Source organism: Bombus pyrosoma, unplaced genomic scaffold, assembly GCF_014825855.1.
Source record: "Bombus pyrosoma isolate SC7728 unplaced genomic scaffold, ASM1482585v1 HiC_scaffold_4727, whole genome shotgun sequence".
NCBI classification, from domain to species: Eukaryota; Metazoa; Arthropoda; class Insecta; order Hymenoptera; family Apidae; genus Bombus; species Bombus pyrosoma.
Window position 1 is genome coordinate 70,122 of NW_025219987.1, and position 23,228 is coordinate 93,349.

Genomic DNA, 23,228 nt, shown 5'->3' on the forward strand with positions numbered 1-23,228 from the left:
TCTCGCACCTCCGATGTCCCGGGCCAACTCCGCTTCGTCGCCTCCTCTCGCGAGTTCCTCCACCTTGTCCTCTTCCTTCTTTTTATTTTTTATTATCTTCTTATTTTTAGAGTTCATCATCTGTTTCTTCGACACCCATCCACCGAGGGGCGGCAGAGCCGCTTACCGGGGGCAGGCTGACACTGCCGGGGGGGGGGGGGCGCCAGGTACCCCGGGGTTGGCCGCTAATGACATCAGCCACCTCGCAGAGCCCTCGACTGCGAGATACGCCTCTCGCCGCGCACTGTTGCTTGGGGTTAGGGATTTTTCGAATTTTTGAAAACGAATTTTCGGAAGTAAGAAGCTATGAACTGTCTAAGCTGTGTAACGGTCGTTGGTGCAGATAAAGAACTCAAGGCTTGTATTTCACCCGGGTTGGGGCGAACTTCTCCATTGTGAATTACATACCCAACATAAAATACCGATGTCTGTGGTAAAGATCATTTAGAGAAATTGAAAGAAAATCCGGCGTTTACGAGGGTACTTAACATGTGGCGGCACTCGCTACGGAACTTTCCGTCGGCTTTGCGATACAAAGCGTTCCCTATGCTTCCTCCGCCGATTTCTCGGAAGAACACATATGCGGCAACCGCCGCGACACATCTAATAAGCGCGTGCTAGTGCGGATATCGATGGGCAACTAAAGGAAGAACCCGTTTGTTCCGGAACAAAAGATTTATTCCGTTCCGGGCTGTGATGTACGAAACGTCTCCCGTGTCCGTGCGAAACAAACTCGTTGGTTGTTACCTGTTACCTGTTACCTGTTACTTGTTAATCGATATTCGCTGTTAATTGTTAATTGTTATTATTCTGTTGACTGTTACTTTGTTAAATGTTAATAAAATAATTGTTACTGTTACACGTTCTAAATATAGTTGCTTGTGGGCACCCTCATCCACGAACACCTCAAATACAATATACAATCGTTCTAGAGCTTGGTATATTGGGTCAGCAATAATGAGAACATCGTCCAAGTAAACAATAACGTACGAATAAGCGAGGTCGCCTAAGGTATTGAAAATCGCCCTTTGAAAGACGGATAGTGCATTTTTCAACCAAAACGGCATCGTTGTGTACTCGTGTTGTCCGTCGGTGGCCCGCTGGCCATTTTTCTTCAATTAATTCGCTTATTTTTCACATACGATTCTTCGCTTTTCCTCGCTAAGCATAAAAGGACTTGTTTGTACGGTTTGTTTGGATCAATTAACCGTATTTCTAAGTGGGCCCTATTTACGCGAGTACGTGGGAAAGTCGTAATGAGTGAGTCTCTGAATTTTTCGAGAACAGAAATCAATCTGCGAGGGGAACGGCCTGGAGGAGGCTATGGAGACGGAGCCTTCGCCAACATGAGCGGTAGAAGAAGAGGAGGGCAACTGCTCCTGCAGTGCAATCTAAACCGCTCCCGCCGGGCGCAGGATCTATTGTTCCAGTGCCTGGTGGAGCGGCGAATCGATCTGGTAGCGGTGGCCGAGCCGTACAGTATTCCCGACGCGTCACGGGGCGCTGGGGACCTGATCGGCTTGGTCGCTATATTCTGGATCGGGATCGTGGGAATCCTCTCCTGCTCGGTGATCGAGCGAGGACGGGGCATTGTGGCCGTGAGATGGGGCGACCTGGCTGTGGTGGCAGTTTACGTGTCGTCGAACATCAGTCACACAGAATACGCCTCCTTCCTGGACGGATTTGCGGCATGCGTGAGGCGTATGGGCGCCTGTCTGTCACTGGTCCTTGGGGACTTCAATGCTTACTCTACGGCGCGGGACTCCCGCAAGTCCAATGCAAGAGAGCGCGTCGTACTGAACAGGGCGGCCGCGCTCGATCTCCGACTTATGGACCGGGGATCGTCCAGCACATGCGCAGCGTTGCGGGGCGAGTCCATAGTGGACTTCACGTGGGTAAACCCCGCTGCATCTAGCTGTGTTTCCGGTTGGGGCGTGTCGCCGGAGGAGACCCTCTCGAGCCACCTCTACATCGTGACAGAGGTAGCGGGTGGTGTCGCGATGGGCGACCGTTCGTTCGGTGCGCGCGGGCCCGTCGGCCCACCGAGAAAGAGAAATTCGAGCCAGTGTGGTTTTGCCGAGGAGCCGATCACGGAACGCCTTCAGAAAGTTATCGCCTGGGGTTGGAGGGGGCTGAGATAGGGGTCGCAGCCAGTATGAAGTATCTGGGTCTGACCCTCGACAGCCACTGGACCTTCGGCGCTCATTTCGAGCGCCTGGCACCCTCAGCCGAGGCGACGGCGAACACCTTGGGCGTTTGCTACCTCGGCTGGGCAGGCCTGGCGTCGGGGTGCGGCGGCTGTACTCCGGCGTGGTGCGATCAAAGCTCCTTTACGGAGCTCCGATCTGGGCGGAGGAACTGATAGCCGTCAGTCAGAACAGAAATTACTTTTTGTCTTATTTTTTCATGTCTATCTGTCTACGTTATGTTTTTGTTGCCGGAGTTAAGTGCATACAGGGGTTTCATTACCTGTGAAAATTTAGGGACGAATTTTCGAAAATAGGAGGCTAAACCTATGAATTGTCTAAGCTGTGTGACAGTCGTCGGCGCAGGTAAGGAGCTCAAGGCGTGTATTTTACCCGGATTGGGATGAACTCCGTTATGAATTACGTGCCCCAAATAGAGTACCGACGTCTTCAAAAAAGAGCATTCAGCAAAGTTGAAGGAGAATCCGGCTCTTACGAGGGTATCTAGTACGGTGTCCACTCTTTGTAAAGCTTGATCTATCGAATCGGCTACAATTAGGACGTCGTCCAAGTAAACAACAACGTACGAATACGCGAGATCGCCTAAGGCATTGAGAATAGCCCTCTGAAAAACGGATGGAGCGTTTTACAATTCAAACGGCATCGTTATATACTCGTATTATCCGTCGGGTGTAACGAACGCTGTATACTCCGTCGAATTTGCATGGATGGGAATTTGATCAAACCCGCTGCTCATATCCAGGCCAATAAAATATCTCGCCTTTTGCAATCTCGCGACTTGATCTGCAATAAGGGGTAGGAGATACCGAACCGCCCTCCCACACCGAACGAGCGGGCGGCGGCGGCGGAATGGCAGGTAAAAAGGCTGCCGTAAAGAAGGGACGGAACGTCAGCGATCGGGACGCGCGTAGAAAGAGTATACCCGGCCTTCCCCGACGCCCACGGTGTGCCGCGGTGTCGCTCACCATGAAAGATGGCTCGGGATTTACGCAGGAGGAGGCGATGTCATTGGCCAAGAGAGCAATTAATCTCTCAGACCTTCACATCGCGGTGGTCAAACCAAGGAAGGCGGTCACGGGGGCGTTACTCCTTGAAATTACAGGGAGGCACACCGATAGGAAAGCATCGCGGCTGATCGAACGGATGGCGGAGGCCCTTCGCGACTACCCTTTCAAGGTGACTGTTGTGCCGCGGAAGATCGCTGAGCTGAGGGTGTCCGGGCTGGAAGACTCGGTTATCTTGGAGGAGGTGGTGACCGCCGTTGCCCAGGCGGGAGGCTGTTGCGCGGAAGAGGTCAACGTGGGCGTCATACGCACCGCTCATCGACGCCTACGCTCCATGTGGCAACGCTACCCGTTGACATCGGCAAGGAAGATCAATGGCAGCACCGGCGGAAGGGATGATGCCCCATCTCCAGGTAAGCTCCGTATAGGTTGGACAACTGCGAAGGTTTCTCCCTTCCGACGCGCGGACTCCAGTGCTTCAAATGCCTAGAGTGGGGTCACGTGCGCCGGAACTGCAAGTCAACGGTCGACCTTTCGGACCGTTGCTACCGGTTTGTTATGGACGGACATCGCGCCAGGGACTGCCGGCATCCAATCGTATCGGATCACCGGCGTGTAAACCGCCGATCCGTAGGAATAAGGCTGTGCAAGAGGTAAGGACCGTCCCTGGCGACGGCGCGGGCGCGACGGTAAGGAAGTATACAACGCCATCAACCGGTCCCATGGAGGCCAGAAGAAAAGACAAAGAAGTCGGACGCACCGACAGCGAGGAGAACGGCCCGGAGGAGGCTACGGAGACGGGGCCTTCCTCGACGTGAGCAGAAGAAGAAGAGGAGGGCAGCTGCTCCTGCAGTGCGATCTAAACCGCTCCCTCCGGACTCAGGACTTAATGTTCCAGAGCCTGGTGGAGCGGCGAATCGGTATGTCAGCAGTTGCCGAGCCTCACAGCATTCCCGCCGACTCCCGGGGCGCTGGGGACCTGATCGGCTTAGTCGCCATATTTTGGATCGGGATAGCGGGAAGTTCCTCCTGCTCGGTGATCGAACGAGGACGGCGCTTTGTGGCCGTGAAATGGGGCGACCTGGCCGTGGTGGCCATTTACGTGTCGCCCAACATCAGCCGGACGGAATACGCCTCCTTCCTGGACGGATTTGCGGCATGCATGAGGCGTATGGGCGCCAGTCTGTCACTGTTCCTTGGGGACTTCAATGCGTACTCTACGGCGCGGGACTCCCGCAAGACCAATGGAAGAGGGCGCGTCGTACTGAACAGGGCGGCCGCGCTCGACCTCCGACTTATGAACCGGGGATCGTCCAGCACATGCGCAGCGTTGCGGGGGGGGGGGTCATAGTGGACTTCACGTGGGTAAACCCCGCTGCATCTAGCTGTGTTTCCGGTTGGGGCGTGTCGCCGGAGGAGACCCTCTCGAACCACCTCTACATCGTGAGGCAGGTAGCGGGTGGTGTCGCGATGGGCGACCGTTCGTTCGGTGCGCGCGGGCCCGTCGGCCCACCGGGAAAGAAAAATTCGAGCCAATGTGGTTTTGCCGAGGAGCCGATCACGGAACGCCTTCAGAAGGTTATCGCCTGGGGTTGGAGGGGGCTGAGATAAGGGTCGCAGCCAGTATGAAGTATCTGGGTCTGACCCTCGACAGCCACTGGACCTTCGGCGCTCATTTCGAGCGCCTGGCACCCTCGGCCGAGGCGACGGCGAACACCTTGGACGTTTGCTGCCTCGGCTGGGCAGGCCTGGCGTCGGGGTGCGGCTGCTGTACGCCGGCGTGGTGCGATTGAAGCTCCTTTACGGAGCTCCGATCTGGGCGGAGGAACTGATAGCCGTCAGTCGCAGTCACCAGATGGTCAAGCAGATACACAAGACGATGGCCATCAAGATAGTGAGGGGTTTCCGCACCATTTCGGCGGCGGTAGCGGAGGTGCTCGCGGGGTCTCCTCCGTTTGAATTGAAGGCCCTGAGATGTCGCGAGATTTATCTACGCACTCGAGGTCTATCGGGCGGGGTGGGCCCGCTGGAGGCCGACGGTAGGGTTCGCGGTCGGCGGGCCCTGGTCGACAGATGGTGCGCCGGCCTTGACACGAGACAGGGCGCGCCTCAGGGGGCTAAGGGTCCTCCAGGCTGTCCTTCCAAATTGGGACGTTTGGTGGGACGATATCGGGCCTCTCCTGACCTACAGGGTGACGCAGGTGCTCACCGGACACGGGTGCTTTGGTGAGTACCTCCACCGAATGGGAAAAGAGGCGTCCGCGCGTTGCCTCTACTGCAGTGCGGGCGTAGACGCGGCGCAGCACACGCTGGAACATTGCCCTGTGTGGGCGCTGCCGCGCCACTGCCTCATCGGAGCAATCGGGTGGGACCACCCGCCGCCGTCGATTCTCGAGGCATTGTTGACGTGCGAGAGAGGGAGGAGGACCGTTGACCTCCTTCTGCGAGCAAGTCGTACTTCGGAGAGAGACTGCGGAGAGGGTGAGGGAACGGGACCCCCACCCCGAGAGGATCTGTCAGCGAAGGCGCGGGAGAGGTTATGGATGCGCTTCGGCGCAGCGCTGGGCCCGCCATGCCACCGGTGGGGTTCAAACTTAGGCGGTGGCAGTTCAGTGCCTTGGGGCCGACAAGCATTCCGGTAGGGAAACCAGACTGCCTTGCACGGCGGTTAGGACGAGGAGACGCGATGTGACATGTCCGCACACCGCGCCACGAGGGAATCTATCATCGTGCGTGAAGGGGGCTCGGTGGTGTGTCGCTCGTAGCGGTTCTCGGCCCTCCCTCGATCGCATCAGGGACGGTCATCGTGGAGGTTTTAGCCGGCTAGAAGCGGCCTGGCGTTCGTGCGGATTTCCTCCACGTAAAAAAAGGAGGTTATAAGGCATATAGCATACCTAGTACGAACGTTCGAAGCGTCGAAGGTACATTCGAACACATACACGTAGACATTACCGTGATGCAATATTCGAAAGGCTATCGATATTGTCTAACGTGTATCGACCGTTTCTCTCGTTGGCCCGAAGCAATACGTTTAGCCGATATGCAAGCGTCAAAGGTTGCTTCAAACCTCCTTTCAACATGAATAGCTCGTTTTGGCGCAACAGCAAAAATAACAACCGACAAGGTAAGCTTAATTGAAATTATTAAAGGTTAGAATGTAGGCTAAGCAATTGATGATGCATATTTTCACGGCCTGAACTTCGACTTAATGGGCATAAAATTATTGTTTTTTGTTTTATTGAAATTTAATAGCTTTCAATGCGCAGAATAAAAGATGCAGGTAATTGGCAGTCGCCTAAATTAAACTTAGACGGTTTCATTTTGGGAGGTGGGGGGTGCGTACACCTGCCAAGATATCCACCATTCCACACTCTATCGACTCGGAAAGGGACAATCGAATTGGTAGGAGAATGATGCAACTTTTCCATACCAGCGTAACTTACCCGTATAAGCGTATCCCTAATGAAATTATACTTCGCGACTCGTTGTCAAGATTGCACTTGTAATCTCCTCCTTGTCCGTTATACGTGACAACGTTTTGTATGATCTTTGCGTCGCCACACACTCTCGCAAAAGCATACTAATCATCTTCGTTAAACCTAGATCTAGGGATATTGTGCCATAATTCCAATGACATATGGAAAAATGCCCCAGCCGCATACGCGATATGAAAAGCGTTTTTCCTCTCCTAAGAAAAGAGGAGAACCTCATGTAGAATCTGTTGAGATGTCGGAAACAGTGGTCGAGTGTAAGGAGTAAGGGAAATATAGCTCATATATCTACGTAATCACAGAATCGTTATTCAAAAGCCAACCTTCGTCCGCACGACTACTAAATCGCGTGTGAAATGTAATCAGACTAAAAATAAATAGATAATTAATTCTATTTCCTCAAGAAGTCAAAGAAACTATTATACCATCGCTTGCCGCCACCATGCACCAACACGCAGCCGGACACTCATTTCCGCTGGAGTCGCTACATGCTACATACGTAAACACTGTAAATAAGTAAATATTATGTGGCGCAGCGAATCACTCCGGCGCCGCAATATTTTTTGTAATTGCGTGATTTGTGTAGAAATTAGAAGCTACCTCAGCGCACAATTACTGAGAATAAGATTTATAAGAACTGTAGATTGTGCGTTAAGCATAAAAATGTAATGCAACATACTACTTCAATTTCGCACCTGGCCAATCTGAAAAGCAAAGGAGAATTAATTTGTCGAAATTTGCGCTTTTTGAATTTAATCAGATAGAAGACGCTTGAAGGAACCTGAAAGGGAAACCCAAGGTATCGTTGAAGAAACTGCGACAGCAATACAGAAACAATCAGCATAATTCGTGGAATAAAATTGCAACACGTGTGTCCGTGTCGTTTACTATTAATAGCCGATTTTCAGGAGCCGGACGTCCCTCGTGGTCTGGCCGCCAAGGCCCACGCATCGTTATACAGATCCTCAATAAACCTAAGGAACCGCCATAAACAGAATCTTTTTAACTTAATCTATAATTCTGCAAGTATTTTCGGTTTATGGATGGTTCTTAGAACAGTCCTTAGGTTTATTGCAAGCTCTTATAAATTACGGAGAAAGCGGATATTTGTCTAGCAGAATAGCAGGTTTTTCCGATAAACAATGACACCCAACAGCCACTTTGGGAATAGACTTCCTCGTCCTATCTTCATTAATTAACGTTGGCTATAACCAATGGGCATCGCGGATCGTTACCCTCACTTTCCTAACGAAAAGTGTGAATAACGAATCTGCGTTCTTAGTTCAAAAGGCACATCCACACCGAGATATTCTCCGTAATAATACGAGAACGGACTTCATTGGATCTACGACATTAGTTCAGTCAATACTCCGGCACCAAGTCGACAACTTGCAAGTCACCTACGGATCAATCAACATCTCGGACTGCTTCTGCTACTTTCAGGCAATATCAAGATATCTATTCGGACTCGATCTCGTCTGCAGATCAATCCGCATCTCGACACTGATTCTCTAACTTGAGAACAGTCAGCGTCTCGCTATCGGGACTTCACCCATCAAACAATCGTTGTAATTCTTTATTGTACTAAGTTGTTGGAAATATAGTTATTATGACCTGTTACTTGCAGTGTTATACCACATCAACCACCCCTATTGTCCCAAAAGAAATAAGGGGATCGACCTTTTCGTTGTGTCGATTATTATAGTCGTAACGGGAATTTACGACTCCCGTTGACGCGCTTCCTCGCGAACGCGTCTCCCCGCGACTGGAAGAAAATACATCTGTATCATAGATGATTCCTGAAATCTCTAGAGGAGAAGGGAGACGACGCTTTAAAAGCCGAGAATGTAAGTAACTACATATTTTGTGTCTCATTTAATTCCATTCTTTACATTTCACGGTAATTATTATTATTAGTAAAAAAGAAGAAGAATCTGATTGAAAATTTGTCAAATGTAAACTCTCCACCATTGAATTAAATACTATCATTAAAATTGTGCATTTAATAGAAATCAATCTTTTATTATTTCAAGCTTTCACAATAATTAACACTGTCATTAAGAACAAATTATGATATTCTATGTTCTGTTCTAGAAGGGATTAAACGATGGTTTCCTCGATGAAACCGTCCTAATGGTAAATCGCATCGAATTGCGAATACAATGCATGTTGTTTCCTTGGAGTCAGTCAATCATGTCCTAAACTAATAGATCTGAATCGATATGACTAACTGATGGCATTACGCAGAATTTTTGAGCAGAATCACTGCTCCTATTTACTACACTCATGCGTGTACTGAGTGTAACTCGAGTGTACACTCTCGAGTGGTGCGGTAATGATTATGCATTGGCCTAGGTCGCGTACTTACAGGTGTAAACGCCATCGATGACACGATAGATCTAAAGAAAGTGTGCGTGTATAACCGAACGGCGAACCAATAAGCTCTAAGAATAAGTCGCATTCTCTTCATCAGTTTTTCCTTTCCTTTGGTATTGTAAATGAAAGTGTACTCCTGTCCATAGTAGCAGAATCGCTCTCTCTCTCTCTCTCTCTCTCTATCGCTATCCCCGTTGCGCACTTTCCAGGTAATCTAGAGTGAACGTAACGTGTATACGACCGATGAAGTTAAGATCCACAGTAAAAAAGATAAAGATAAAGCCCGGGCGTTTCTCGCTCGGTAGTTATGTAGTATGTATGTACATATGATTGGCAATTACAGAACATACATATATTTATTGTAATTATTTGTAGAATGAAATTATATTAAATATGACGACTATTTACAAGAATTAAAAATCCATATAAGTATATATATGAATATTGAAGTAAATAGCGAAATGATTTTGTTCAGCCTACGCCTAGACCTTATTTTACTATGAGAATATCAATTATGATGCAAATTATTATAGTACTATTGATGGTTATATTTAATTTTTATATGTAACTAATTTGAATTTTATAAAGGAAAATATGAACTGAGATATGATTATTTTTTTCTCAAAATTGTAATACAGCCCGCTCAAAAATTTTTGATAACGATTCTTCTATAAATACCATCGTCATGACTTCAGCAGAAAAAAAGACATATTCCCCAAAACGCAATCTAGTAGAAAGTTCTGTCATGCGCGTGCTTTTCAGTTCCCGGCGAAAGCTCTGTCGCTTTTACATCAAGTAGAATGAATGATATTGACTATTTTTAATTATGACCAAAATTAGTAGAATATAAATGATGACTTTATTACACTTTGTCTTCTATTTTACGATAGGGTGAAACAACTTTATTATTTGAGATACGTATTCAGCATAATTTCAGTAAAATTTGGAACATGAAGGTATTAAGGTCTAAACCTACCTATTTCACGGGAAAATTTATTACTGTAATTACCGTAAGTATTAATTAAGTGATACATAAGTAATTGAACCCAATCGGACACTTCCATGATTAACGTTAGATGTCAATTGGGAATTCAATCTTAACGCAAAAAATTACAAAAAATGTGGTGTGAAATATCGACTGCGTTGCGTGTACGATTAATTGAATCAGTGTCTTCTAGATGACATGCAGTCTTCAAATCCGAGGGATGCAAGTGTTATCCAAAATCTTATTAGATTATTTTTTTGTTGAATTTTGTTGTATTTCAAATTTATTTTTACTGCTCAATTCTGGCCCAATATCAGTCTCTCAAGAATTTCAATTATCAAACAGATTTCGGATACGGGAAAAAGTAATACATTTAAGTTCCCCAGACACCAAACAGGGGAAACAAAATTGCATATTCCGCCATTGCTATACCGACGAACAAGAGAAATAATGGGAGCGCAGGCCCATTAATCAATTCAAAAGCATGTACAACACGTTGAAAACCAAAAGAGTGCAGTTCTTTACATACATACCACAGGAGAACCATATAAATGGGATTGTAAAAAGCATGTGTGAGGAACACTTCCCGCCAAACGTCTTCGAAGAACTAGTTTTAACATCATTCAGGTCAAAGTTGTTAAAGTGCACAGATTCGAAACTAATCACCTTCAACAAAACAATAAAAAAACTCGACACGGTTATCATGAAACTATCACTTGGAAGTGTGATAATGAGTCTGTTCCAGAGGCACTATATGCTCGGCAAGATAGTGACATGAGATATGTACAGGAAATCCTACAGACTACAATGAACGATGGATTACGTTGCAGTGAACTGCAACAGTAAAAGAATAGAATACTGTGCGTAAAGTGTGTCGGATGATCACGCTCCGAACTCATGCCCGATAAACTGATATACAGTTATGAGCCAGCAAACGAAGAACAAGAAGTACCATACAGAAGATACTCGATTCATTTAGAAATCAAGAAGCGTACTGAAATGACAGAGAAGCGGAAGAAGAGTAAAATAAAATCCCTTAACAACTTCGTAAACCCGCCAAAGAGCTTCACAGGTTTTCATCCCTTTACGAACGATACTCCTGATCAAAGTAATCCCTTGGTTTAGTAGAACGCACGATGAATATGGACAACATGGTGAACCTGATGGACAGCATAGACCCCTTCAAGGAATTTTTCCATGCTCATTTGACGAAGATGAACGCATTATCGCTAAGATGACACGGATGAACTCTGACAGATTTATCACAAGTGACTTTGGACGTCCAACAAACTTCGAAATTGCGAAATTCATTAGCAATCCGCTTGTTTCTAATAATCGTAGGTTACTACTGCTGCAGTCCCTGCAAGCTCTCTCATTTGAAGTGGTCCTGCTGACAACGACGAAGCTCACGGAGAGGCATAAGGTCCTGTTCAATGGTCTTCGTTTCGAAAGGATGTGACTACTTGAACTCGAAGTTCGGGGGCGGAACGGCTTTATCATTTAACTCATTTCGATTAGCATGCATTTAACTTTGAAGCGACAATCACTAAACACGCACAGACAAAGGGAAAATGGAGCTTTCAGTTGTCACGAGAAACCTAGCAAACAACACGGTTTTTCATATATTTTATTTTTGTTGCAAGACGCGCTTTCCGAAAAACTCTATCTGTGCGATATAATTATTTCATCCCGGGTGGCGATTACAACGCGTGACGCGTTCCCTGGTGCAGCACGTTAAATAATAACAGAGACGAGAAACTGTGACACTGATTTAAAGAGTGACAGGTGGATCTGGTCCTCCTGTTCAGTGACACTGATTCTGATGGTATTTGATTTGTCAAGGCGCAGTCGTTCTTGAATTTGGTACTCGCGGAAAAGCAGGATATTTTTCTGCACCGTGCAGTCAGAATTTGGTATCTCTGTCCACGACGATAAGAACACTGAGATAACAGTCAATAGTACACAGTCAGCAGAAGTAAGGATCGTCCTCCAGACCATAAATAACAATATTCTTTCGGTGCTAGAAGTCCCCTTTCCAGCTCTCACAGGGGATTTCAATTGCGTTGAGAGATATTTGGATTCCCGCTTCGGGGAGTTGCTTCAAGACAAACACAGAATCTCCTGAATCCGAAATCGGCTGAAGAAGCGCTTCGGCACACTATGTTTCTCTATCCCATCGTTCATGGAACACGGCAAATGCTATAGAGCCATAAAAAGACGTATCAGGAAGGCCCCTGATAGATTCACAAGTTCCCTGGATTCAAAGAATCAAAGATTCCAAGAGCATGTTTCCGCAAGTTAGACAAGTGCTAGGCAACAGGGCTAACTTCGTGATTTTCGTCCTCAAATTTTCTTTTTTCTTTTAAATTATGAACTGTTCTTTATACAGATCTTTAACTTCCATTGTGTTCGGGCGCTATTTCATCACTTTAAACTTGTTAAACTTTTATCACTCGTTACGATAGCACTTGTTATTTGTATGTAGCGAAGCATTCTTTGTCCGCTCTCCTTTCTACCGTCCGGTAAGCTTCGTGAATCCCGCCAGACTACTGTATACAAATTTTGAATGTGTGCGCCGAAATGTGTGTAGTGATCCTCTCAGATTCCCAAATTTCATAACCTCGAAAATTCAGATCTTCGTTGAGTCCGGGCTACTGGAACAAGGTCTATACCTTCACCCGAGGAAACAGGGCTAGTACCCGCTCCGGCTCCGATGTCTCAGAGAATTATTTCACATCGGTAGATTCGTTAACGATTCAATTTAAGTTTCTGGATGAGAGAAGGTTATCTAGCTTTAATATCTTCAACGCAGTAGCAATATAGCTCCCGCAAAGATACACATTCTTCTTCTCCTTGATCTTCAATGACCACTTGAACCTGCGTATTTTCCTAAATAAGGAAGATGAGGGAAATGGTCCCTTTGCCGGGAAAGGATAAGAACAACTCAAACCCGACAAGGTACAGGTCAATTGCGTTGATGTTTGCAGAGTATGCATTAGTAAGGTCTCTGAGAGGCTGATACAGAGATTCATACTGTTTCATTGTAAAGAGGCTTCCAGTTTTCCCGATCAGCGATTTGGCTTCCGGGTCAAATACAGTAAGTTCCACGCAACAATAAAATTCGTGTCAGACGTCTGCTGGTAACAAAACTCTACTCATGGACCTGTTAAACATCTAGTTCAGGTTATTTGGTCCATAATCTCCGAAAGGTATGTCATTGGATGGCGCAAGCTATAATGTCGTCTTCGGGGTGCATGACGGGCTGCAACTGGGAACGTTCAACACCACCACCCTGTTTAATTTGTATTTTGGTCATGCTTTGAGCCTTTTTCATCTCAATAGCGACCTTAACATGTGCGCGTTGGTATTTGGGATGACTTCCCGATTTACGCGGCGGCAATGTATTCGTCAAAAATTAATTCCAAGCCGCAGAAAGTTTTCGATCGAATTATGGTTTACTGTGGTAACTGAAAGTTCCATATAAATACTAGAAAGAGCAAGCCTTTCCCTTTCGGGCTGCACATGTCTAGACATTTTAACTTCAACCGTGATGTGACTCGACATTCTCGCTGATTTCTTATCACCGGCAATAGCACCTAATCATTCCGCACAAGAAAATGGTCAAATATCTCGGTATATGTTTGTCTTGAAAATTACAGATTACACAGCATATTAAAACGCAAATATAAAATAAATTAGAAAAGATTTTATAGCAAATAATGGTTCGTTTTTCTCAATGAATCTCCACGCGAAGTGTAGTCTTCTGTTGTACACATTGCTAACAATAATCCTATCCCGACTTTTGCCTGTCCGATTTGGTTCAATGTCACAAAGTGCCAGATGGACCAGCTCAGGTGTTTCAAACGGAAATGCCCAAGGCATTGCATGGGACTGCATCGCTTGAGCTATTTTAAATTCCAAAGGTAAGGCTTCGGTGTCCTTTCATATTTCAGATTAGTGTCAGGTCAATTTCTTTCCTCGTCAATTGCACTGTGATTCATGTCGATGGGATTCCGTGAAAAGAAATCTATATGAACCATGTGTTTGTCTTCTCGATATATAATATCAAAATTGAAAGATTGTCAGAAGAAGAGGTGGCTCTCGTGAAGGAACTCGAAGAGTTCTATAAGGACCATCAATTTCCAAATATTGAAATAAGTAAAATCCTCACTAGCAAATCCATCGAACAAATTAAATATAAAAGAAAAAAGTTGAAATTAGCTAGTGAAGACCTTCAGGGAGTTGCCCAGGAGACAGAGGGAGGGTGCGATCCCGTTAATTCAGGCAATGCGCACGTTGAAGTGCCTGAAAGTAGCAGGAACAAGGATGAGTCGGTACAGCAATGGAGACTCGCGATTGCGCAAACAATCGAAAAGCCAACGGAGATGACCTCTGTTTTAAGGGAGGTTAACAATCGGTTAGCAATACTGTGGAACGATTACAGAGGGAATGTGGAAGCCCTCGGTGACGAAATCTATAATTTTATTCTCTATACGGAGCGATCAGTAAAGTCTACAATGAGAACGCAGTTTCAAATACAAAGCCCCTAATAATGAAAAATAGAAATAAAAATAAAAATAATGATAGTAATAGTGGGAAGAACAGGAACGCTAAAAAGAGATACTCCTACGCACGTTGCCAGGAGTTGTTTCACGAATGTCCGAAAAAGTTGGCGGACGTTGTTGTGAATAACGACCGCGCATACCTGGAACCAGCCAGGCAGCCGCCGAATGCTGCTAAAGTGAAGAGGCTCTATGAGGACTTATGGGATCAGACAGGTCCTTCAAGTACCCTAGTCCCAGGAAGTAGAGCGTCTGAACTGTCACTTATTGATCACTTTACGCCTATAACCGCCGAGGATGTCGGCGACAGAATAAGTAAAATGAGGAAAAAGGCTGCGGCAAACCCTGATGGACTACAAAAAGACTACCTATTGATACCTAGCCTGCCCGCAATTCCGGCAAAAATATATAACATCTGTTGGTATAGTTCCTGTTTTCCAACCGTTTGGAAGAAAAATAGGACTACCTTAATACCAAAGCTGAATAAACCAAGCAGCCTGGTCGAGAATTGGAGGCCTATAACAATAGGTCCTGTTCTCGGCCGAAATTTCTCCTCCATCCTCAACGGAAAGATCAGAAAGGGTGTCGTGTTGAGTCTGAGGCAGAAGGGTTTTACATCCGAAAGTGGATGTAAAATCAATATCGACAATCTGAACGCTGCCTTAGACTACAGTAAAAGGAATAACGGGGGGATATTCACAATTGTGGATACCTCCAAACCGTTCAGCACAATACCCCATTAAAATTAAATTAAGGCGTTAAAACCTTGCTTGGAGAGGAAGGGTGTGCCGGCCCCTATAGTTCAATTTATTACCAAAATGTATAATTATACTAAAACTACAATAAGAACTACAGATAATATAGGGGTCGAGGACAAGATCCTCATTGGAGTTAACCAGGATGATCCATTATCATCGCTGCTTTTTAACTTATGTATAGAGCCGCTATTCGAAATGATCGAAGAGCAGACCAGTGGCGTAAATATAAACAGCAATAGAAAGATACCAATACTGGCCTTCGCTGATGACATTGTCTTACTTGGTGGAGAAAAGCGAGAGGCACAGCGTCAGGTGGATATCCTCCATAGGTACCTGAAAGGCCTAGGAATGACCATCTCAAGGGAGAAGAGCCAAACTGTATTGTACATATCTATTTATTTATTATTATAAATTATTCATGGTGTGCCTCGTTAATTGATTTATCAATTTTGAGGTTACACCAATATTTTATCATCCCTACGAGGGGATACCTCGGAAGTCTGGATCTCGTTCGCGAGTTCCACAGAAAAATAGGTACTCGGGGGCAGGGGGCTTCGGTCCGGCCTACCCAAGTCACACTCCTACCTCCTCGTGGTACCGCCGGTAACATGCTTGCTGCATCGGCGTGAGGAGTTATCCCCCCGAATGGGCATGCATGGCTAAACGGAGTGTGGCGATGAAGGAGCGAAAGACAAAAATGATCAATCGGCTTGCCGATCAACGGTTGCTCGCAACCGTGAAAAGTGGAGTTTACATCATAGTAACAAGGAAGTCGTTCCTTCGTGGCTGATGACGACTGGCTTGCCTTGGATTATGAATAATGGATTATGGATGAAATAGTTAATGTGTTGATCCAGGCTATGCGTGCGTTAAAGAACCTGGAGTCGATGGGATTCATAATATGGAGCCCGTCTAGGAATGGAGACTTCAACTAGAAAAAGAAATTATGACGTCAAGCGACGTGCCCCTGTTTTGAGGGTAGTTTATAGTAGACTACAAAGTACTTGGGTCGTCTACAAAGATTTTAATGAAGCTTTTAAAGAAGGTATGAATACATTAATTTGCACATCTCTATATAGAGTAATAAGAGAACTCAATAAAGATAAAGAAGAGAAGTCAGAAAAGAAAACGAGTTATAGTCGGAATAATTCAACTAGAAAGAGCAGCAATTCAAGGAAGCGATACTCCTATGCACGTTGCCAGGAGTTGTTCCAAGAATCTCCTAGGAGGTTGGCTAATGCCGTAATCAATGACAATAAAGCATACCTAGAGCCGCCCGGGCAACCACCTGAAGCCGTGGAAGTGAGGAGGCTTTATGAGGATTTGTGGGGCCGGACAGGTCCGTTTCATGCCCCAATCCCAGGAGGTAGAGACTCCGAATTGTCCTTGAGTGAGATCTTCCCACCTATCACTGCTGAGAAGGTAGCGGAGAGAATTAGTAAGATGAGAAAAACGGCTGCGGCAGGGCCAGATGGCTTCACTAAGGAGCATTTACAAATTCCTGGCCTGCCTATCATCCTGGCGAGACTATTTAACATCTTGTGCTGGAGTTCCTATTTTCCTCCCATTTGGAAGGTTAATAGGACTACCTTAATCCCGAAAGCAAATAAGCCTAGCAGCAAGGTCGAGAACTGGCGACCTATAATCACAGGCCCCATACTCGGCCCCTTTTCTCCTCCATCTTAGATGGGAGGATCAGAAGGGGTGTTGTGTTTAATGTAAGACGGAAGGGTTTTACATCCGAAAACGGGTGCAAGGCCAATATTGACCTTTTAAGCGCTGCCTTAAATTATAGTAAAAAGAACAAAGGGCGGGTATTCACAATCATGGATATCTCCAAGGCCTTCGACACAATATCCCACTCGGCATTAAAACCACGCCTGGCTAGCAAGGGTGTGCCGGCCACTATAATTGACTTGATAAGTAGTATGTACGATGGTAATTATGCAACTATTAAAACCTCTAATGATAAAGGGGTCGAAATCAAGATCCTTAGAGGAGTTAAGCAGGGTGACCCTCTGTCGCCGCTGCTATTCAATTTATGTTTGGAGCCACTGCTGGATAAAATCGAGGAGCAAACCAGTGGCATTCATGTCAGCGAATCGAGAAAAATACCTGTTCTGGCCTTCGCTGACGACGTAGTGTTGCTCGGCGCAAACGAAGGGGAAGCACAGCGGCAAGTGGACGTGCTCCATGAATATCTGGATGGCCTGGTTATGACCATCTCCCGGGACAAAGGTCAAACATTCCAGGTGGTCGCCAAGAAAGACACCTGGTTCATAAAGGAGCCTACCATCAAGCTGGAGGATGCAAATATCCCCACCGTAGATCCCGATCAGGCCTTCAGATACTTAGGCGCCAAGATGGGGCCCTGGAAGGGCGTCCATTGTGGCATTATAGTGCCCGAGATTCTGAGCATGGTGAGAAGGGTCAGAAAAATCTCTTTCAAGCCATGCCAGAAGATCTAATTAATTACGAAATACATCTTCCCCAGATATATTTATAACCTGTTAGTGAATCCGCCGGGCGACAGCGTCTTAAGATTGCTGGACAGCGAGGTCAGACAGGAAATTAAGGCCATACTCCAACTTGTGCTTTCGACTACCACTAGTTTTTTGTATGTCCCTAAGACCTATGGAGGGATAGGGTTACATATTTTGTTTGAGATTTGAGCATATCGTGAAACTCGGTACCCTCAAAAGCGCGATAAATATGAAAAACTCGATCGATCCGGCAGTCTCCAGCTTAATTGACGATGCAAGTGATCTGAAATTGAAAAAAAGGGCCAACTCTCTAAGGATCAATTGGCCAGCCTCTATAGAGGACATTGAAAAAGCAAGAAAGAGCCTCAAAGCCGCTCACATAAGACAATGGGCGGAACCGAAAAGACAGGGGCAAGGTGTCTTTGACTTTGCAAGGAACAAACTTGGCAATGTGTGGCTAGAGGAATATGATCTGCTCAAGCCATCGAGGTTCATCGATGCCTTGAGACTCAGGACCAACACCTTTGGTACAAGATCGGTATTGACACGGGCCGACAAAAAGATTGAAGTAACTTGCAGAAGATATCGAGTCCAGCCTGAGACCCTTGGCTGTGCAAGTACACCAAAAGCCTGAGAAGCCTGAGAAGAGGCACGATGAGGTGAAGTCGATCCTCGCTGACAAGTTGCGAAAGAAAAACGAAGTGGTTGTCGAGCCTATATTAAAGGTGGATGGTAATCTGTATAAACCCAACCTCGTAGTTAAAAACGAGCAAAGGGTTCTCGTGGTCGACGTTACCGTCCGCTACGAGAATAAGGATTACCTCTCCAAAGCAGAAAAAGAGAAGGCCGACAAATACCAAATATGCTTGGATCATCTTAAGAACAAATTCAACGTCAGCTGGTCTGAGGTTTTACCCGTGGTCTTAGGCAGTAGAGGTGCCATTACAAATAATACTGAGAGGATACTCCTAGCCATAGGTATCGCACGCCACGATATTAAGACAATTGTAATGAATGTCCTACGCAGTTCCATAGAGATATGCAATATTTTTATGGATGATTAAGCGACCCAGTGCTAAATTTTATCAAGTTATATTATTTATTATTGTTGTCTCTATTTATTATTTATTGCTATGCAATATATATAATTGTAAATATGAATTAGAACTACAACTGGTTGCCGTTAATTGTTCCACACTTTAGGGCAAACCCAGTTATTTTAAATGCCTACGAGGGGCTTCCTCGGAAGTATGGGCCTCATTTGAGGTTCACAGATAAATTGCCAATTGCCCCGTCATCCTACTAGTGACGTTTTTTGAATCCCTTAAGGGGGGGGGGCGATACGTAGCCGGTACGGTAGGTATGAGCTCGGAAGGCTACAAGTGGGGGGTCTGGTCGCGTGTGCTGGAAAGTAATGCGCCGCTAGACTTGGCTGCGTGTTGCCATCCCTCAGGGCCTTTAGCGGCATACCGCTGTTTAACGGTTGTGCTGCGGGTCCCTGGGGGGTCACGGATACTCGGAGGCAGGCGAGGCTTCGGTCTCGTCTGTTCAAGTCGCACCCCTACCTCCCAGTGGTACCGCCGGTAACATGTGCGTCGCGTCGGCGTGGAGAATTGTCTCCCGGATGCGGCGTCCATGGCTAAACGGGGTGCGGCGACGCAGGAGCGAGAGACACATATTCTATTTTGATCGACTTGCCGATTTACGGTTCAAGCAACCGTGAAGTTAATAATATTATTAAATATCAACTAAATAATGGAACTCGTTCCTGGGAGAATCGTTAACGACTGGTTAGTAAAAGGAGTCGAGTTGGATTATGGACGGAAACAATGCATAGATACCAAATCGACTTTAAAATTCGATAATGAAAATAATCAAGCCGGGGAAACAGCGCTTCTCGATCCCGGAAGCGCTGTGGCGGATTCTTCCGCTCCGGAGGGAACTAACGATGACGACTTGGCTTTATCCCCGGACATGATTTCAGAAGTGACGGTGCCGTTGATGGGAGACAAGGTGGCTTGTCCGGTCTGTGAGAAGAGCGAAGTGCACCTTTTCTTTATGACATTAACAGACCTGGATAAGCACATCAGTCTTCATCATGCAGTGGCCCGTATTCAATGGGCATGCAATTTTTGCCAGAGGTGTTTTACGAAAATTCATGGGGCAAGGTGCCACCTACCTAAGTGTGGTGGCACAAATAGTGGTGGATTGTATAAATGCGAGGTATGCCCCATGAGTTTCGGCACTCAAATAGGGCTATCCACGCACGAACGGCATGCGCACTGTGCAGTAAAAAAATGAAAAAAGAAGGGGAAGGGACCCCCTAGCACTAGATATTGGACAGACGAAGAGGTTAATCTCCTGAAGGAGCTCGATGAGCTGTATAAAGATGAGAGATTTCCAAACGTGGAAATCAGTAAGTTCCTCAATACGAAAACTATTGGACAAATTAAGAACAAAAGGAAAACAATCAAAGCTAGTAGTGCGACAACGAGCTCCCAAGAGATTACTCAGAAGACAGAGGGAAGGTGCGATCCCGTTGGTCCAGGCAATGCGCCAGCGCGTAATATTGAGGAGCTAGAAAGGGACTCAATTAGCGAGTGGCGACGTTGTCTGTTGAAAGAAATAGAAAAGACTTCCGAAGTCCCCCCTCCCACACAAAAGATTCTTAATGAATTAAAGAAGGCGTGGGATAATTTCAAAGGTAATTATACGATTTTAGCGGCAAAACTAAATACGTTCGTCGGCACGTCTCTACACAGAGAGTTAATGACCTACAGTAAGGAGGATGACAAGCCTCCTTAGAAGACAGTTAACATCAAAGAAAGCATCAATAATTATAAGAGGAAAAGTAGTAACACTGAAAGAAATCAAAGGCGGCGTTATCAATATGCATGTTGCCAGGACATATTCGAAGAATGTCCGAGGAAATTAGCCGATATAGTCATTAATAACAATTTAGATTATTTAGCACCAGCCAGACAACCTCCTGAAGTTAAAGAGATAGTAATGGTATATAAAGATCTGTGGGGGGAAAAGGGCCCATTAAAACCCCCAATACCACAAAGTAAAACTTCAGGATGGTTCATACACGAATATTTTCCACCTATAGTTGCTGAGGAAATAGGTGAGAGGACTAGACGGATCAGAAATAAAACTGCAGCAGGTCCGGACGGTTTGGAAAAGAGACATTTACTAATTCCGGGCCTGTCAGAAGTACTGGCGCTTCTGTTTAATATATTGTGTTATACCTCTCACTATCCAGAGAGTTAGAGAGAGAATAGGACCACGTTAATACCAAAACGAAACAAGGATTTAAAAAGGTCCGAGAACTGGTGGCCAATAACGATTGGTCCTATTTTAGTCAGAATTTTCCCTTCAACTCTCGACGGGAGATTAAGATGGGGCATCGTGCAAAACATAAGGCAGAAGAGCTTTACCACAGAAACCGGTTGCAAAATAAACGTGGAAATGTTTAACACAGCGCTCGAACAGAGCAAAAGGGAAGATGGAGGTGTCTTCACGATTGTAGACATCTCCAAAGCCTTTGACACGGTACCCCACTCAGCAATTATGCCATGTCTGGCTAGGAAAGGAATCTCGACCACTCTTATGGAGTTGATTAATAATATGTATGAAGGTACCAAAACCAAAATCAAAGCTAAAAATGGAACCGGGGTCGAGATTAAAATTCTAAGAGGAGTGCAGCAGGGTGATCCATTATTACCTTTGCTATCCAACCTGTGTTTGGAACCGCTACTGGAAGCGGTAGAGGAATCCACTGAGGGGATCAAAATTAATAATAATAATAATAATATCCCTATATTGGCCTTTGCTGACGACATTGTCATGTTGGACAATAGCAAATGAGAAGATCAGAGACAGATATCCATGGTCCAAGAATACGTGGAGGACCTAGGGATGAGCATCTCTGGGGACAAAAGTCAAACGTTCCAGGTGGTCTCTAAGAAGGACACCTGATACTTTAAGAATCCAGAGATAGGGATAAATAGTAATAGAATACCGTACACCGCGCCCGAGGACGCCTTCAGGTGCCTTTGCGCTAAAATCGGACCATGGAAAGGTTTGCAATGTGGGATAATCGTGCCCGAAGTGGTGAGCACAATTAAGAGAATCAAAAAGCTCCCACTAAAACCGGGTCAGAAAATGGAGCTTCTTCAAAATTATATACTCCCTCGTTATATATATAACTTGCTAATGAACCCACCAAACGAGGGGCTCCTAAAATTACTGGATAGTGAAGTCAGGCAAGAGGTCAAGGGGATGTTACACCTAACGCCTTCAACCTCAGTTGGATTCTTTTACACGCCTAAGGTCAATGCTGGTTTGGCATTACCGAGGTTCGAGCATCTTGTTAAGGTCGGTACACTCAAGAATGCTATCAAATTAATGAATTCTCCAGACCCAGCAGCGTCAAGCCTGATAGATGCGAGCACGGAGTTGAGGTTGAAGAAAATTTCCAACTCCCTCAGAATTAATTGGCCGGCTATTGCCTCGGACATCGATAAGGCCAAAAGAAAATTAAGATACGAGCATATTAAACAATGGGCCGACTTTGAATTGTTATGATAGTGTTGGGTAGCTCTATAGAGACGTGCAACTTATTCTTGGATGGATAGACGAACGCTTTTAAAACTATTTATTTATGTATTTATTGATTAATTTATTAAATGAATTGTACATATGAAATTGTAAATATGCAATGATTATCCAGTCATTTTACTTAATGACATGATTTATTCAATTTAAATGATTGACTGGTCTTATTGTTTTAACTACTTATTTAGTCAATGATTTTATACTTGTTATTTATTAAAAGTTTTATTGTTTGAGCGGTTACCTTACTATTGACTATGTCAATTCTAAGGTAAACTGAATTTTAATCCCTACGAGGGGGTACTTCGGAAGTATAGGGCTTCATTTCAAAGTACCACAGAATATAACCGCCGGTAACATGCCCGCAGCATCAGCGTGAGGAGCGATCCCCCCGGATGCGGCGTGCATGGCTAAACGGAGTGCGGTGACGAAGCAGCGAAAGACATCTCTTTAAATCGGTTTGCCGATGAATGGTTGCTAGTAATCGTGAAGTTTGGAATAAGTTCATTTTTAGCCGTAACAAATATGGAAGTCGTTCCTTTGTGACTGATGGCGACTGCCTTGCTTTGGTTGATGATTTGGTAAACGGAAGATACTTTTGTGTTCGAATGCAAAACAATTCGCAGAATTCGATTATGATAAAAATTTAGCCTCGGACGCAGCGCCTCTCGGTCCCGGAGGCGCTGTGGCGGATTTTTCCGCTCTG

General features: G+C 45.6%; 1 protein-coding gene across 1 annotated transcript in view; it reads right to left on the minus strand.

Moving 5' to 3' along the window:
* Positions 1 to 23,228, minus strand: part of LOC122577536 (GDP-D-glucose phosphorylase 1) — a 150,464-nt gene that overhangs the window by 23,722 nt on the left and 103,514 nt on the right. The gene's annotated exons all lie outside the window — the stretch shown is intronic.